The sequence below is a fragment of the Homalodisca vitripennis genome, chromosome 2 (genome assembly GCF_021130785.1).
Source record: "Homalodisca vitripennis isolate AUS2020 chromosome 2, UT_GWSS_2.1, whole genome shotgun sequence".
Lineage (NCBI taxonomy): Eukaryota > Metazoa > Arthropoda > Insecta > Hemiptera > Cicadellidae > Homalodisca > Homalodisca vitripennis.
In genome coordinates, this window is record NC_060208.1 from 178,468,766 (window position 1) to 178,483,384 (window position 14,619).

Here is a 14,619-nt window from a genome sequence, read left to right on the forward strand (position 1 = left end):
CTCTCACACAGTAATCTGCCTGTCCCAACTGATGGCTTCACTTACCACACTTCACCTGTCAACTCTCAGGACAAATGTACAAGGCACTTCTGATTGTTTCCCTCAGTGTTGTGTATTTGTCTCACATGGAATTCCATTCTACTATTTATGATGGAGGCTGGCTTGGTCACACTAGGAATTGTAACTTTTTGGAGAGAGTAGGATAGATAATGTCTCAAATTTGAATTTTTAATGCCATCAGACGTACTCAACAAGCTTTTTATAACTCGGTATTGTTATTTTAAAACATTGTTTATAATAAAATTAACTACATATGGTTAATTTGGAGAAAGCTAACTATTTTCTTCATTACAAAATACGATAGAAAACCTAAGTACCAATTACTTTCAAAGTTTACCTTCAAAGTTATTAGTTATAGACACTGGTCTTATCTTAACTTTGAATAGAAATGAATTTCTCAAATATGGTAACAAAATTTGTTTCTGTACAAATTGTGTCTTCTTAAAAGTGAAACCAATATTCTTGCTTTGACTTTTTTTGAAGTTGTCAATTCTATAAAAAATCATCTGGAAGATAGATTTTTCAATAAAATATATTCTTTTCTCTTTCCTTCAAATATGAGAGTAAAGTACCTTCTTTGGATAGTATTTCATCAAATGGGTTGGTTAGGGATGAAAGTATTGAATGTCATTGAGGGTTGAAATGAGATTGTGTAATATTGCATTGGCCTTGATATCTCTTTTGACTATGCCACTTAGGTGTATTTATGACTTTGTCAATGCATTTTGTAAAATGACAATAAACATTATTCTATTCTATTCTATATGTTAAATTTGCTTTTTTTTGTTTGCCCCTCATTCATTCTAGAAGGCTTAAGTTCAACTTTGAGTTTCTCACAGATTTGTTTAAATTTTTTCAAATATTCCTGTATACTCTTCTTCATTAGCTCTATGTTGTTAAATGGTTTTAAACAGTGTACTGTGACATTTTTTATAAAATCAGTGTGAAAATTTAACTTTCCAATTGTACTGATAATGTTGTATACATCTTAGTAATACACCTTTAAATCTTTGCCTATTAAGTATAACCTGTGTGAAGTGCACTAGAAAAGTACTGATTTTGTGTTGAGCTCTTTTATTCTAGCTTGTTCTACACTCTTGTGGTTGACCATTGTTGAACATCTATCAAGTATTACCGAATATTGACCAGTGAAGTTGGTTCTATAAATTCCAAAGATCATTTAATCACTTATCACACCTGTTCATTGAGAAGTTTTACTCAAACAAAAATCTTTTTTATTTATTTATACGGATTGTTTCACCAAGCAATATAATCATAATAACCTCTTTTAAATTAATATGCTTCTTTTTCTCTCTCTCTTTTTTAACCCTTCATCTTACATAGCATATTTGTCTAATCATGTTTGGACTTCCCAGGATATGGACCTCTGATCTCTCAGTTAGAGATCCGAGATTATATCCATTAGACTATGAAGTAGGACTTCATTGCTTCTTCTTATCAATTAAATACTTAAGAACATGTATAAGTACATGCATAAAATATATAGCTATTGAAATTATAGTTCATAAGTTAAAAAATATCAAATGAAAATCATTGATTAAAATAAAATTGAAACTACTATATGGATTAATAGAAACAACTAGATGTTTAGAAACTATGTGGTACAGAAGAAATTTGAAACATTATCTGAATAATTGGAAGTATTTCCAAAGAGAGATAGCCTAGATTAAGACATTGAAATCCTACCTTTCTGGCATTATGTAAGCATGAAAAGGAAAAATTATTATGCATTAGACAAAGCTGACAGCTTAGCAGTAAAAGTGGCTGGAGCGGTGCAAGTGAATGTTTACATGTACACTCCACTTACATGTAAATGTTAGCTAAACATTAGATGAATCCTGATCTGCAGGTTAATTTCAAAGTAATACACTAATATGTATAAATTATTTTACTTTAACACCTTAAACTCCAAAAATGTAGGGGATGTCCATGTTTGTATGTTTGCAAAAAAAACCTATACAAATTTTAAACTTATTATGCAAATGTTCAGATAACACCTTCACCGTGGCTGTGTACTGAGTGACCTAAGCATGACACAGAATGTTGTATATCGCAGTCAACATTTTATACAATATTGCCTAAGTTATAAGGATGATATACCTTATCTCTTGAAGTGGCAGAGGCTCTACTTAGAGTAGTTAGAAGTTGTTCTACTTTGCATTTACTTCCAAACTGAGGTCTATGCAACTTGTATTAACAAAAATTATGGGTCATTACAGTAGCAATTAAAGAAGAAGATAATTAAACATTGGGTTTATTTTGTTTGATAATAAATTGTATCATGTAAATGACTAAAGTTGATGGTTTTTGAACTGTTAAGATTTATGTTATAACATTTAAAATTTTCTTATATCACATATTTTTGGAATATTGACTCATTGTTTCAGTTGATTCGCTGCTTTCAATTGTATTTTAACACATGATTATAGTTTAATATTATATAAATTTTCATCTATAGTTTTGCTAACGATTTTGTTTATGGATTTTGTTTATGATGTTTTCTTAGATATGTAATGAGCAATAAAAGAAGGATAAAATGGTGCTCATGTTCAAAAAAATTATCATTTCCAAAAGATTATTTTTCCCGTAAAATTGTGGTTTATTAGATTTACAAATCTAATACAATAGCAGCGAAAGATAAAAAAATTGGGTGTAGGATTCAAAAGTTTAACTTAAATGTCAAATTTTACTATAACTTACTATTTATGTAATTGTGATAAAGCTATCTGTCTAATCAGCTTTTGCCAAATGAAATAATAAGATAAAAGTTATACAAACACACAGAAAACAAATGTAACTCTCAACATTAACCTCTTGTTCTTTGTACTCAAGACTCTTCCCAAATAATGGCTAGATCCTGATTGATGATGACTAAACACACAGAAAACAAATGTAACTCTCAACATTAACCTCTTATTCTTTGTACTCAAGACTCTTCCCAAATAATGGCTAGATCCTGATTGATGATGACTAAACACACAGAAAACAAATGTAACTCTCAACATTAACCTCTTGTTCTTTGTACTCAAGACTCTTCCCAAATAATGGCTATATCCTGATTGATGATGACTAGGTCCATTTTTCAAGATAAATACTATAAAAACATTGCAGAAAATAATAATAATATGCAACACACAACATGTTTATTTGGTTATTTGTATCTGAGACTTTTCTCAAGTAATAGCTAGATTCTCTTTGTGGACCACTATTTATGATTGCTTGCTATGATTATTTACTTCTGACAGATATGTAAAAATAGTTAGGACCAGGGAGGAAAGGGGAGGTAAAATATAAGACGTGTGATTTGTAGATTTTTAACAATTTCTAACCATATTTTTCAATAACTTTTGAGTATAAAACTGGCGGTTTGATTCTAAAAGTACAATTTTTGATATCTAGAAACTTAGAAAGTAGTAGCACACAAAGAAAAAGTACAATAAAATCATTTGTATACAAATGTTTGTATTAGTAATACATCTGTAACATATTTTGAAGATGACAGTACACTATGTTTTTAATACTGATAATACTCACACTAAACAAATGTGGCAATACAGTAGTGGAAGTTTGAAAAGAATTGAATTCAAGCAGGAATCATGCTCTTGACCTCATTGAATGGCTACCTCTTTCTCCGAAAAATACTTCATAAGAACTTGATCATGGTACCTGAACAGAGCTTACCCTTGAGATATGCGGACTATATCACCACTGTTATTAGTGCAAAGACTCTTATAAAGGAACATGGTTGTGAATGAAATTGCTGGCCTGAGCGAGTGAGCTTATCTTGATTCTGGCAGTTGAGAACATTAAGATCCTCCTTCTGGGTTTTGGAAGCAAATTTATGATGTAGCTAACAAGGTAGCAGAAATCTCCATCACTTTAAACCATGTAAGGAAAAACAGCAGGCTGTGACAAGTGGTAGCTACTCTGTAACAGAGTCTGTGCTCTCATGTGGATACAAGATATAGATGACCCCATTATAGCTAGAATAACAGTGGAGAAAAAGTGTAGTATTTAGATAGCAACTGTTTACCAAACCAGTAGTCATTGTGGTTGTTAATTGGTTGTTAATGATAATGAGAAAATCTCTCATTGCAAGTAATTCTAAAGGGACCTTTGTGCTGCTTCAGTGACTTGTTAATGAAAATAGGTAAGTTTGAGGGTAGCGGCCATCTTCTGTATATCCATAAGGAGGGATAATCTTAGTTGGCATCTTGGAAAAAGGAGAGTCAAGTTCTGTTCCACCCTCTTCCAGTTGAAGCGGGTAGAAAATACCAGGGGGAGAGGTGGGGGATAATACTCCCTCATGTTTAGGCTTGGAGAAACTTTTAACATTAAGGGAACCCATCCTCTCCAACAGTCATTTTCCAGAGTAAACTAGACCCATTAACCAGCTCTTGCTACCCCAATGTCATGACAGCCATAAGGAAACCCTCCTGGGAGTGTCATTGTGGTTAAAAAGGTTATTATTCCTATCAGTTTTTTCACTTTCAAGACAGGTTTATAAGTGAATTCATCCACCCTGAAACAAAAGTATGCTCCATGGAGGACTGGTAAAAATGATAATGCATCAAACAAAGGGGGACATTACATCTGAGAGAGCACCTTTTATGTCTCATTTTTCAAGGCAACGTTGTCTTATCATCAGTGTGGCATCAGTCCTATTATGCGTAGGAAGGATAAAAACCTAGAAAACAGAGACAGGCAATGTGACATCGATGTTGACCAGCCCATTGGATCAAACTGCAGATAGAAGTCTTAGTAGTTACTCCCTTGAAGTAATGTGGAAGAGATGTGTGGACTAGTGGATTTTTCTTTGGATGAAAGTACCTCTCGCCAACAGCTTACTTGTGAGTGCTGAAAATAAATTAGCATTTTACCTTTTAATATAAAATCTTGTCAGTTTGCTTCCTTTACCATATCACATCTTTTAATAATCTATGGTATAATGGATGTAAAACATTTAGTATAAATGGATTTGGAAGACTGAAAATTGCTATTGACATTTTTATAGTGGCAAATGCTTTTAATCGTTTCTTATTACTATAAAGTAAAACTAGGACTGGTGTTGATCAAGTAATTCTACTTGCTACTTTATGGATGTATTTTGAAAGTGATTTGTGGAAAATGTTTAGTATAGGAATTGTGCCTTCTGTGTTACCTGCCATTTGAACTAACCTCTAAGATGATATAAATGAGCAATTAAATAAAGAAATAAAATGTAATTAATCTGAGGCCTGAAGTTATTTTTATAGCTCAAAATAGATCAGTTACACAATAAAATAATGATATAAAACTAATATTTATATTTAATTTAGCAAAGAAAACAACATTAGATATTTTATTTTTTTGAAAATGTTATTAAAAATAATTTTTGTGTAGTTATCAGATTAAAAACGCACAGTAATGAGTATGATACATTTTTTGACTCTTTATAGAAATTCAGGAATGAATGAGAATGAAAATGAAAATAAGTATTATTAAATCGCAACAATTTCTTTTAATTTTGTAGAGTTACAAACTCATAAAATGTTCAAATATTCTGCAATGCACTCAGCATGCATGCATTCCTTGATTACATGCAGTGCCCCTGATTTATGTGCAAGAGAAAGCTAATGGAACCATATTTTAGCCTTGTATATTCCAGGTCTTGAGATGTCTTCAGTGTTCTCTCCTGCCGTCTTGTGTTAATCTAAGCACCAGTAATTATTTTAATAATTGTATATTTTATTGTTCTTTGTGTGGTCTTTGTTAATTTATCATTGTGAGGATTTTATTCTTTAATAATTAATATCGGTGCATTTCAACTAATTCTATCCCATAAGAAGAAATTTGTATTATTCATTACATTATTCTGTCAGTATATTAAAACTGTTTTTTTGGTTTTTTTAGATGTATATGCTCAAATTTAATAGTGAGATGTTTAATTTTATACACAACAGCAATAAATTGCAAGCACATGCAGTACATATTAATGGCTAACATATGTTCATAAGTGGTATTTTCAAGACATCCTTGTTTTTGGCCTCAGAATAATTTGGAATAAATTGGATAAATAAGTTGGTTGTAGATAAAGTGTATGATTAATATTCTGATTACATTTAAATTCTCATAACGACAATATTTATTTTAAACTAAACTTGTTAATGACGGGTTGTTTAATTTAACTTTTAATAGCTAGATATTTTCTTTGCATTAAATATTTTTCATTAGCTAATTTTTCATTAAAATATGTAAATTTGATTTATTAAATAAACATTACAACTACATTGAAATTTGTATAATGTACTTCAAATATTACAATATATAATATATTAAATGTATTATCATATATTATATAATATATTTTCTATTAAATTACAGTATAAATGGACAGTTAAATTTTTAATGCAGATAGATTAATTGAGATCTAGTAATGGTTTTTTAGTGTGATATAATAATTATTGACAATTCACTTTAAGTTACTTAAAAATATATCTTAAACATCATTAATGTGAAGACAATTGCCAAAAGAAACAAAATGTTTAAGATTTATTGTTGTTGTAATCAGTAATAACAAGTAGAGAGTAATTAATACAAGGTACTAGGTAGAGAAGAGAACATTGAGGGACATTTCGAGGTCTGGAATATACAAGGCTGAAATATGGTTCCACTGGCTTCCCTCATAAATCATGGGAACCTAGTAATCAAGAGATGCATAGGGAATATGTTACTGTGTCTTAGAACATTTGATGGGTATAAAGCTTTGAAAATCCAATGTGATTTGCATTTTAACAATGTTTTAATCAGGTGTTATTGTTGATAGATTGATCTATTCATTATTAAACACTTGACACACTTTCTTAAAATCATGTAGTTATCTGTCTATCTATCTATCTGTCCATCTAAGCAATAACTATTGATAGAAAAATATCGGACACTTGAAATTTGGCACATAGGTTCCTTTTGGTCCAATAATGAAACTTACCAAGTTTGGGACTAAAAGGGAAAGGGCAGTCCTTATGTCTGTCTGTCTGTCCATCTTTGCAATAAGTGTTTATAGAAAGGTCTCATAAACTTGAAATTTGGTAAATAGGTCCCTCTTGGTTCAATAATGATGTTTGAGGCTAAAAGGGAAAGGGAAGTCTGTATGTCTGTCCATCTGTGCAATAAGTCTTTATAGAAGGGTCTTAGGGATTTGAAACTTGGCATATAGGTTCCTATTGGTCTAAGAAAGAAACCTACTGATTTATGGGTCAAAAAGTTAATAAATCATCTGGCTGTCAAAAGGTTTTCTATAAAAACATATATGTGTGATAAGTCGGGATAGGAAAATAGAATCTTGTAAGTTTAATAGAATTTTATAAAAAAATTAAAGTTGATTGTTTTAGCATCTTTGATGAGGCAAAAGAAGACCTGAGAATTTTAAAAAAAAGGTTTTAGAAAAATGTTGTTATAACATTCATACACTATAAAAATCTGTTTACATTTTAAACACACAAATCAATTTAAAACAAATGTAATAAATATAATATGTCATGTCTCTTTTCCTGTGAAAATATTATGTACTTTTCAACAAGTTGTTTCTAACCTACACATTTCTCACAAATAACAAAATTTATCTTTTTAAAAAGTCAAATGTCTACTTCAATCAATAAATCTTTATTTTAGCTGTACATTATATGTTTTCAACTTTAATTCATGCATATTTTCACTCCTCCTGTCTTACCTTTTTAAAGAGTCAAATGTTTTTGTAAGCCAGGAATGTAATATGAGGTCAAAATTAATCAATATTTAGTGATATAGCTACCTAGTAATATTAGTAATGTGATTACATATTTTTGATCAAGCCAAAATTTTATTTACATATGTTTATCAATACAATTATATGTTAGCGATGAAATACCCTTATAGTACATAATTATATTTTACACGTAATAAAACTTTGTTATTGCCAAATTACAATAAAAAATGTAATATTTTAAATTTAAGGATATCAAATTTTGCCAGTTTAAAATTCAAGGTTAAAACATTAACAAAAACTTATATAAGTTTCTTTCCATCCTGTTTATTTTGCATAGAGGGATATAGAAGTTCATTGTATCACAAAATTGTGTTTATAAAGTACAAAATTGTTGTATCATTTTTATTTATATTTAAAACAGGCAGTTTGAATAGTACATAGTTCTGAAAATTAGTTAGAAGAGTAGAATATAAATTGTAGCATGTGTATAAGGTATCCATAATTTCCAAAGCACTTTTGGAGGTAGTATGTAGATAAAACTAAATTCATTGCAATTTTCATATTTATATCAATAATATGACTGAATTCTCATTTATGTGTAGCATTCCACATTTTGTAGTAAACTGTGTATATACTTTTTGGTGAAGACAGAATATTTATTAATGATATATGCATAGTAAAGAGATAGAAACACTGTTGACAACTAGAATAATAGGATAAAATTTAGACATTGAAATTTGAATCAATATTAGTAATATATAATTTGCAAAAATTTATTTCATTTGTTTGCATTAACTATTTTTTATCAGTATTAAAACTATGAAGAATTATTGCAGCATTTGTAAAGATCAAACATGCAGATGCTGTCTTTTATGTCAAGTCTCAGTGTGAACTGGTTCAATGCAGTTCTGTCCTAGTTGTGCAAAGAACAAAGCAGAACAACCAACCTGCTGACTGTAAGTTGTGCAGACGGTTTAGTGCACAATGGAATTGTACAGACTCGTTGATGCAGCCGCAGTTTGTTATTCAAAGCATTTCATTAATTTAAGCAGAAAGTTGACATCAAAGCATTGCCGGAACAGAAACATTCATTTCTATTCCTTGCGTCTCGCTCGGAGAGAGCCCCGCAATCATCCCTGTTCGCTTCTCCACAACTTATTTACATGTGGATTTGAATATCCTGATTGTCAATCTCCAAACGTGCGTTGCCTATCTAAATGTTTGTAATATAGGTTACATTCTTGTAAATCTAGAGGAAGAAAATTTTACGCATAGAGTCTAGCAAACTATAAAATCTGTATTTTAAAAAAATAGTATGAAAAAATAAAATAGATCTTAATTGTAAAAAAAACTCATAAATGCTAAATTTCTTTAATTTTATACCCAGTTATTCTAATATATATTCATGGCGGTTTTATTTAATAATGAATATTTTTTTTTAATTAAATTTTGTACAGTGTGTAATAAAATTTAATTGGCTCTGTCCAGCTAAAGTTAATTACTGTAAAACGTATAAACTGCTGTAAGAGTGGTTAAGTAAAAATTGACACAATACTAACTCAGTTTACAGTTCAATGTTAAGCAATCATTTACCTAGGAATGAACGAGGAATTGCTCTTTGAATAATCTTATTTTATAGTTAATGCTCATTTTGATAGCAATTGTAGTCTATCATACTCGTCCTTTATTGTCTCAGTTTAATTTACATTTGTGAGACAATGTTAGTAAATGTCTTTATGACTGAATTTATATGCTGTACATTGTCTTAGTGATCAATAAAAGTGATTTGTATACTTAGTGCAGTCTTGGTCTGGGCGACATCCACTGTTTTATGTCATTATGTAAATATTCCAGTGACCAGTTTAAACTAGAGACTTGAAATCCGAACTTCGTAGGTAAGATGATCCTACTAATGCACTCTACATTTAGCCTCTGAGCGCTGTGTTACATAATTACTTCATGAGTGTCTAAACTGTTTGGTTGACCTTTCAATCCATGACCCACAACAAATTCCTAACTTTTGTGTAATATTTATAATGACCAACCCTTGTAATACACAACCCTTTATTGAAAATCACAATTCAAGTGACCACAATTTTATAACAAGAAAGACATCTGTTATTACTCGCACAGGTTGAAGGCGTTTTATGAAATGCTTTAACTACCGTTATCATCTTCGTAATGGAAGAAGTTTGTCATTGAAAGTGAATGTAAATTAAATTTATAGCCAGATTAGTGTTGCAAAACCAGACCAGCCAGTTGAAGTAAAACAATTAGCCTAGTAAATCAACTAATGGAAGACTTACCGCCTTACCCAGTTTAATCCCGAACAAACTGCTAGCGTCCGCATTTACTTTTCCAGTTGTTGCATTTACCTGCCTCTGGACTCAGGGCTGTAAGAAATGCTGGTTCTGAAAACATGTGAATACTTTTAGTAAATTGGCCCAAATAAAGAGTAATAAAAATATAGATTATACAACATTATTTATCAGTGAATTTACTGTTACAGTATTGTAATTAGGTACTTCTTACTCAAATATTTTTATTTCCATTTGGATACCTTAAATACGAGAGGTAATTAAGAACCCAAACATTTCACCAGGAATCTTGGTTTAAGCTTTGATCTTGGTATTTTACAAAGCTACAAAATAATCATTTAAACCTAGCCAGATGTAGTGTAGTACACATTTACACACAATAGCTTTACATTATTACCATATACATAAACAGATAAATAATACAGAAATATGTTAAAAACCCTAAATTTTGCAGTGTTTTCATTTTTACACTTCCAGAGATTTGAAAATATTAAAATATTGACTTGAGTGTGAAAATATATTTGTCTCTATAGTTACAATTTTATTTTTATATTATATAAAATTAAATATTTTGGGAGGTATTTCAGTTGTTAGAAAATTCTTAACCATTGCTGTCAGTTGTTAAAAATTAATATAAAAATGCCCAAAGAAAAAGAAACTTCCTTTTTATGACAAAAATCAAAATTAATAAAAGATAATGATGTATTGGGTTTTAAAATCTTTAAATATGTTTAAAATAAGAAGGTTCTACAGAAATATTGAATTTATCTTACATTTTGAATTTTGTAAAAATGAGATAATCTTTACGGTTTCAATAATAGATTCTTGAAAATAAATTTCAAGCAAAATTAATGTTTAATCTTTGATCACTTAAAAAAAATATTTTTATAAAGATATAAGTTGGGCAATGACTAAAACCTGTTTCAAGTAACAACTCTTAAAAACGTAAAATTTAAAATAATTTTTAAAAATCTACACATACAAAATTTGGCCAAAATCGGTCAATTCCATGAATTAAGACCAATTTTTACAGACAATTTTTTGCATAAACTAACATTTGGCTCTAGTGGTCCAAAAAATATATTTTCATTCATTTAAAAATTGTGAATTGGAAGAAATTAAAAATAAATCTTAACTACAGTGTTATATTTTAAAAGTGTTTTGTCTTAAGCATGTGTGATTGAAATGTCTATTTTGTTCCTCCAAAACATGAAATTGTTTTAAAAAATTAAATAAATATGATGAATTTATGATGTCTCGACCGTCTTGTTCATCCAATTATTGTTCATCCAATTATGTGACTAGTTCAAACACGTGATAAATATTCAAGAGATACTTTCAGGAAATATTCATAAAAATGTACATATGTTTGAGATTATATTTCAAACTTAATTTTTTTTTTATTTAAAACATTTGCATAATGTAACTAATTACCTTAGTTAAAAAAGAAATGTATTTTATTAAAAAAAGAATATGTTTACAAAAATAAAAAAAGATAAAAACTTTAATGTATTAGCAGATGTGGTAAGCAAATTTCAAGTTAAGTGATGACCCTCAGCTCATTACGAGTGAGGTTTCATGTGCACACCACCATTGTCAGTTCTCATCAGTGGTGTAACTAGGACCTGGTTTAGATTGGGGAATTAATGAAATTAAAGAAGACACCTACATTTACATAAATCTAAATTAAGATAAATTAGGTATGTCTAATTCATAGTAAAATATTGAACTTATTTATAAAAAAAAATGTTTTGCTGTTATACATATATTTTTTAAATTATTAGGATTTTGAGAGGGAGGGGGTTTATTCACTTCACTAGTTACACTACTGTTGCTCATTGCTGCTCCAAATTTACAGTATTTGTAAATATAAGTATTTAACTGAAATATGCATAATTTTTAAAACCTTAAGCTAAATATATATGTATTTATAACCCATTCCAAATATATATTATTATTAAATAATACAATATTTAAACAAATATCTAAATTAAGAAAGTAATCCTGAAAGTAGACTTTATCAAAGAAAATTTATGGTTTATTACATTTATTACCATGTGTGTTCTGGTTTTTATTTGTTTATGGTTTACTTTGAGGTTATGTTTCTATGACCATAGCACAACATGTGTTATAAATAAACATTATGAAAGCTCTGCAAATAAAGTATATTATAAAAGTTATACTTACAATATTGTGAATTCTAGTTTTTGTGAAAGTGTTCTTATGACATGTATGTGAGATGCTCAGATCCATTATTAAAAAAAGTTTCTAAAGCATTTGTAATTGAAATGTACTGTTACAATTAGGAATGATAATTTTGATTTTATACAGGAAAAGAATGTTCAAAAGTACAATCAAATAGAACAAAATAAATTAATAAGAGAAATATAGTACAAATAACTTTGGCTTGTTTTGTCTTAAAAATCTGTTTTCATCCTAAGCAAATTACTTTATGATACAATGTGGACTATAGCTGATTGAGTATGTAACTATTGAAACCAAAAAGAATACCATAATCTTTTAGTTTTTTTAAAAACATAAGAATAATTGAATACTGATGGTGGTTTGTTACAAAATCCCCAGTGGCAACGAAACACGGATTCAGCATAGACCTGTAGTTATAAAGTCAATTACTTTAAAACACTCATTAGATCCTTATCTCAGCAATATCATTTACCGGTGAATTATCCCCCATGGCACGATACAACAGAACTCTTGACATTTGATGAGTCATTAACCAGTGGTATTTGCATGTTAATGTGATAACAACACACTTGTCGTGCTGCACCACACCGCGCTACACCAAACTGTCTCATCAGGGCGAGTGCTACGCTAATGGCTGGCTACAACACGTTACTTAATGAGAGACTCTGCATTTGTTTGAGGCGGCTTAGTTGATTGCTTTGGTTCCTTTTTCAGTTTCTCAAACTTGCAAATGGCAGTTTTTTTCGGTTTATTAATCAAATGGCAAATTACTGCTATTTATTGAAATATAGTAATCTACCACAGCTTGTGGTAACAAATTATGACAAATGTCTCAAATCTGTCACAGCTTCGCTTGGAAGCTAAAGGTGTGAGATATATGGTGGAACAGATTCAAAATTCATAACAAGGACTAAAAATATTAATTTCATAATTAAGTTATTTCATATAATTTTAGGAATTGAGAATTTTAGTAAAACCAAATTTAAATTATGGTAGGTTTGTATTTTAGGTGGATTTTATAAAAAATTGCCTCTGGCAACTGATACATCTGCTGACCATGCACCTCAGACATTAAAAAACACTCCTTTCAAAAACGTATATATACATATATGAAAAAATGTAAGATAAAACTTTGTATGGGAACTTCGTGCATAGTATTTGTGCATGCACATTTTTATTTTGTCTCTCTATAAAATAGTTTTCAAGCCAAATCCACTCAATAAAGTTTTAGTATGGTGGATCATTATATCAATTTTAAAATATCTATTCTTTTATTTAATAGACTATCCAAATAGATTATCTAGAGGGATGGGTTTTGACATTCATACAATACTTTTATATAGGTTATGATCGCATGTGGAGCAAAAATAAAGTGTTTAAAAATTACAGTTATAGAACACTAATACATCGTTTTTCTCACTATTATTGTGCTTAACTGTTTCAATAACTCAAATTTTCAAGATGGTGCCACCTCCAAATTTTCCAAATTAGTATATTAGTATGCCAGCGAGAGAGGTCATTGTTATAATGTTGTAAAGTACTGACACATCTTCTGTGTGATATTTACAGATGACAGTGTCATAATGTCTACCTTTCATACAGCTGTATTGGAAGGTGAGAGTGTATACTCCAGTGTAGTATCACATGTGGAGGGTTCAATTTCCACATTTTCAAATTCACATTTTAATAGGTTTGATAAATTTACCAACTACTTTAAAACCTGTCACGGAATAATACATCTTAAAACATAACATTTTTATTCAGACTTTTCTTTATTGCAACTCTTATCCAAGGAGGCAGAGATAATTTATATTTACTGTGATGGAACCTTCCATCAGATCGGTTTCAGTGAGTGTACTCTCACTTCTTGTGACACATCGGATCACTAGTAATACCTTCAGCGATAGTGCTGTTATGAATGAATATCAAAGAGAAGCCGACTCCTAAAATTGTATCATTGAGACTGATGGGCACTACTTGTAGGGCATGAGAAAAGAAAGAGTGATAAGTGATGGATGGCGCTCTGGTATAAAGTTCCAAAGTATGACTCAATAAAATTTCACCCTCTTTATCATATTTCCCGCCAACTTGTCGAAGCCCTTGAAGTATTTGAAGCCATGCTATATGGTTAGTGTTCATTGATCAAAGATGTAGATAAATTAAAAACCAGAACTCCCAGAAAAATTCTTATTGCTCTCTCTTGAAAACAAAATATAGCCTTTTCTATTAGTAACAAATACTTAACTCAGAATAAATGTCTCTCTAGAACATTTATATATTACGTGACACTTA

General features: G+C 29.9%; 1 protein-coding gene and 1 long non-coding RNA gene across 3 annotated transcripts in view; one reads left to right on the top strand and one right to left on the bottom strand.

Moving 5' to 3' along the window:
- The window catches only part of LOC124355097 (patj homolog), a 261,313-nt gene that overhangs the window by 234,563 nt on the left and 12,131 nt on the right, over positions 1–14,619 (top strand). The window lies entirely within an intron of this gene.
- LOC124355098 overlaps positions 1–14,619 on the bottom strand; it is a 37,285-nt gene that overhangs the window by 1,818 nt on the left and 20,848 nt on the right. Inside the window, exons 4-5 of one of the 2 annotated variants that reach the window (XR_006921739.1) lie at positions 10,111–10,215; positions 1,768–4,938 (exon numbers count right to left, since the gene is read on the bottom strand). This is a non-coding gene — a long non-coding RNA (uncharacterized LOC124355098). The remainder of the gene's footprint in view (positions 1–1,767; positions 4,939–10,110; positions 10,216–14,619) is intronic. The other variant, XR_006921740.1, reaches the window with a different exon arrangement.